The sequence below is a fragment of the Eurosta solidaginis genome, chromosome 5, assembly GCF_040869045.1.
Source record: "Eurosta solidaginis isolate ZX-2024a chromosome 5, ASM4086904v1, whole genome shotgun sequence".
In the NCBI taxonomy this organism is placed as follows: domain Eukaryota; kingdom Metazoa; phylum Arthropoda; class Insecta; order Diptera; family Tephritidae; genus Eurosta; species Eurosta solidaginis.
Window position 1 is genome coordinate 48,796,602 of NC_090323.1, and position 5,247 is coordinate 48,801,848.

The window sequence follows — 5,247 nt, forward strand, 5'->3', positions numbered from 1 at the left end:
AAAAATGTAAGTTTTTATCCAAGGAAACGAACTTCCTTGGCCATATTATAACAAATAAAGGAATAAAACCGAACCCTGAAAAGATTAGTGTAATTGCGAATTTAGAGCTACCAAGGACAGTAAAAGATATAAAAAAAAATAGTAAAATTGATATTAATGATAAATCGTATATAGAGTCCTTTGAAAAGCTGAAACAAATTTTAATAAATCCGCCATTACTACGGTACCCCGATTATAATAAAAAGTTCACATTAACCACCGATGCAAGTAACGTAGCCGTCAGTGCAGTTTTCAGTCAGAAGGGGAAACCTGTAATTTACGCCAGTAGAACTTTGAATGGTCACGAAAAGAATTACTCCACATTAGAGAAGGAGTTATTAGCCATTGTGTGGTCAATAAAGTATTATCGTCCGTACCTTTATGGCCGAAAATTTCTAGTCCAAACGGATCACCAGCCCTTAAAATGGCTTTATTCGCTTAAGGAACCAAATTCGCGAATTATTAGGTAGAAAATTTTACTAGACGAATTCTACTTCGATATTGAGTATCTCAAAGGAAAGGAAAACAGGGTTGCCGATTTTCTGAGCAGGGTTCAGCTGACTCAACCATTTTCAGCGGAAGTTCATAATATGGAGGAAAATTTAAACTCTAGCATCTTTTTAATAGATAAAATTGTAAATAAATATAGAACGCAAATAAGACTAGTTACAAATAAACGTAAGGAAACAGACACATTTTTTAAAAAATATAAAATAATATACATCTCTGAAAATGATTTAAATAATGCACACTACTTAAACGATTTATTCAGGCGACAATTGAAAAATGGAAAAGTTGGAATACACTCAGAACTAGACGATAATAAATACAATATAATAAAAGCTAGATTAACTGAATTATTTTCTAATAATAACAAACTTAATTTTATAAAATGTACCAAAATTGCGCGTGACGTTGAATCCGAGGAATCTTTGTTGAATATCATTGATGATATTCACACGAAAGGTAACCATAGAGGAGTTCAAGATAACTTTGAAGAATTAAAAGATAACTATTTTAACCCTAAACTAATAAAATTAATAAACAGATATTGTAATAACTGTAGAATATGTTGCGAAAATAAATATGACAGAAAGCCTATACGTAAACAATTTCAACATACGATAACACCAGAAAAACCTAATGAAATAATACATATAGATATTTTCCAAATACAAAAAACCTCTTTTTTTAACAAGTATTGATAAATTTACTAAAATAGGCACTGCACATAAGTTAAGCGATAAAAATATGGTAACAATTAGAACTAAAATTGAAGAAAGGATCGCATTCTTGGGAAAACCCGATAAACTTATTATGGACAATGAATTTAATAATGCGCTTATAAAACTTTTCTGTCAAGAAAATAATATAGAGACACACTTCACTACACCTAATTCCCATACCGGCAATTCAGATGTAGAAAGAATGCATTCCACACTTTTAGAACACATAAGAATCTTAAAAAATTCCGAAAATATTAATGACGCTGAAGAATTGGTACTTAAGGCAGTTAAATTCTATAATAACACAATTCATAGCACAACCAAATTAATTTCATAAACAAAAAAGTCATAGATTTAAGAGAAGTTAAGGAAAGATCTGAAAGAAATAAAAAAAAAGCAATTGATAAGGAAAATTTAAAAAGAGAAAATATAACACTTAATTTGCGCGACTCGAATTTATATATTAAAAACCCAATAGCAGTTAGACAAAAGACAGCAAAAAGATTTTCCAAATACCACTACAGCAATCCCAATAAAGTAGACACTGCACAGTTTAAAAGGCCACTAAAATCAATAACATAAATAAGATATAGAACCAAGAAAATAACAGAAAACTATTTCTTAGTGTTTTTGTTTACTAAAAATTGATTATGAGATAAGAAATAATTATTTAAGTAAAAGTACTGTGAAGATATCAAAATAAATTTATTTGTACAACAAAAAAAAAAAAAAAAAAAAAAAAAAAACAAACAAAAAAAAAAAAACAAGTTTGTTATCTAAAAAAAAAAAAAAAAAAATTTATTACAATAGTACGTAGCTTCTATAAAATACAAATTTATATTAAATAGTTCACTAAGACATATTGTTAGTTTTAAGCCATAATTTAATTGAGTATTTAAGTATTAGTCTGAGAAAATTTTTATCCCGTGATATATATATTTATATATTGACATAAAAATTCGACGGGACTCGAATTCAATATGGGGATGCGAGTTATATGTATATACATATGTATAAATATCAATGAACTTTCTCTCCTCGCTCTCCTTTGACACAATAATTTTACCGCTAATTTTAAGAATTCATTTTTAAATTCGAATTTGAAGTTAACTGAATTTTATTCATCACCAATAAAATCAGTCTTAGAGTAACCATCCGAGAATAAACAAACACATTTTCTGTATTCTAAAACATAAATTTATTGGTGTTTTATTAAGAAAAGTTAAGTCGCCTGTTGAGGTGTGTTGGTTTGCTAGAAAAATCAAAATGATTTCTTTTTCTCTCTCTCTATTGAATATAATTCTTATTAGAAATTTTCTTTTGAACTATTCTCTGTGTACACAAAAAAACTTCTTATTGCCTCACATATGTAAGACCATTTACTATATTTTTAACCCTACAATGCTAGAATCTAAAGTAATATTTATTTTATTTGTAAATACAATACAGCAGATTATAAAAAAAATTAAAATTCTAGAATGTTTCGTACATTTTTCGGGCATTTCTCTACATATGACTGTAAAAAAAATTTATGAGCACATAAAGAAATTATACATGCAATATGACATGCTGCTCAACAACATTTTTTTTGTTATCAAAAATTAAATTTTTGCACTTTCAACTTTTATCACACATTTAATGCAACAACGTGCTGTAGGTGTATACTAATGTATATACATTTACATTACACAAATTCTAACGTTTTCATGTTTTAAATTGTTTTACGTTATACCTAATCTGAAAAAAAAATCGACTAGGTGGTGATTTCAACACTTTTTCATCGATCAAATCTATGCAAAATTCCACTTAATTAAATTTTGTTTTCTTTTTAAATCTACTTTGGGACTCTATTTAACAATTTTACCTTCATCTAGTCATGTATCTACATATGTATGTATTTATACATATCTACATCTGATAGCATATTTGCGCTTAGCTATGGCAATTTAAATATTTTGTTTTTTTTTTGTATGAAAATTCGTTTCATATGAAACACTGGTTTTAGGGAATCTTACTTTAGCTTTACGTAGCTAGAGTTTCAAATTAATTTTTCCCTATTTATATTTAACAAAAAAAAATTCACGTAGCCTTTAGCTGCCTGAGCTGATGTGGTAATTTCAGGATTTTGCTGGTCCTTCTGCCGTTGGTCCCAAAATTCATTCGGATGCGATGTTCTTACTCGCCTTAGGCCGCAGGATGGATTATTTTTTAAATCATATATATTACTATATTTTAATGATCGCGGTTATAATTGTGGATAGAAAACTTGAACCGCACTTTTTTTTATCGGTGACCATGCACCGCTTCAAAAACTAAGCCCGATACAGTATCGACGCAGAACTTGTCACCTTGAGATTTTCAGCCAGAAAGAGAACGATATCAATTTGCGGAAATCCATCGTGCTCTCGTCTTTATCTCCTCATTTGCTCAAACCCATCATGTACGCAATTAGACCGTTTGCCACAGGCGTTGCCACTGAACTCCGTTTTGTGACTTTAACCCAATGGTGGTCATGAAGCTAACTACCTAGCCTTTCTGATTTAGGACACACCTATGAATATTTCTATCAGAAAAGGTTTTCAAAAACGAAGCCGCGCTCACACACCTTGAGATGATGTCCCTCGTCCTTAACTAATGAATACACATTAATTTGTCGGACAGTTGTAACTAACGTTGATTATGAATTGGTGAGCAGTTAACTGGACTCCTGAGCGACCGGTGGGGTAAGGTAATGGTGGAAATTCGTATGGAAGGTGATGAACCGTTGACTGCTGGATGGTTTATGGTAAATGGTGGATATTAAATATGGGATGGTCAGCCAGATGGTTAATGGTGGAACGATAAGTGGTTCATCGCTGCCAAAGTTTTCAGAAGTTGCAGAACTAAGTGGCGATATGATATCATATGAAACGAAATTATGTCATATAAGTTTAAATGGAGTTATTGTTGGGCTAACTATAGAAGAACTTCACTTTTCTTTAAAGGTGTGAAACTAATGAACATTAAATTTTACCGTAGGTGACTGGCACTGTTTACTAATATCCAAAATTGTTGCGCTAGGAATAATATGTTAATAATAAATAATAAGAACAATTTAAAATCGAATCACAAATTTTCACAACATTTTGCTTACTAATAACTGTGTCATGCTATCAAACTTATTACGTATCATCTTAATATATAAAAATCACGTGTCACTATGTTTGGCGCTAATGGACTCTTAAACTACTGAACCGATTTTGAATTTGTGTTGCACCCCGTGTGCACCCCGTCTAACTTGAAATATATGATAGCTTATATCTCAGTTTATAGTCGCAATATTATTTTATTGCGAATTTTTTTATTTGTTTATACGTAATAATAAAATGTTACGTATACGCACCGGCAACCCCGTCTTCAGGTGGTGCGGATATACTTCCGTGTAATTGGTTGGTGCTTAATTAAACAACGTGCTTATCAATAAAAAATATTATAGCGAATGATATCAAGTATAGCACATCACCAGGCCCGCCGAGAAGGTGGGGGAGAGGATTAACCCCGGGCCCGGGGTTTCTGAGGGGGGCCGCGATTTAGAGGTACTATGACATTTTTTTTAATATGTTATCCAGAGACGGACTGGGACTGAGACTCGGAGTGGGACTGGGACTGGGACTGGAATAAAATACATACCACCCTCTGGGACAGGCAATAAGGGATGCAGAAGAATGAGAAGAAATTGAGAGAAGAGAAAAGAGAGAAGGAGATTGAGAAAGAGATAGAATGAGTCGAAGATGGAGATAGATGAAGCGAAAAAGACGGAGGGATGAGTGAATAAAAGGATTAGGAAAAGTGAAGAGGGGGGAGGGCAGAGTCAGACGGAAAAAGCTTATTAAAATGTATGTAGATAGGCAGAGCAACGTCTGCCGGGTCTTCTAGTATAACTATATAATGATTTTATATGAGATCACATCAAATTAAATTTATTCACACTTCTTAGCATATC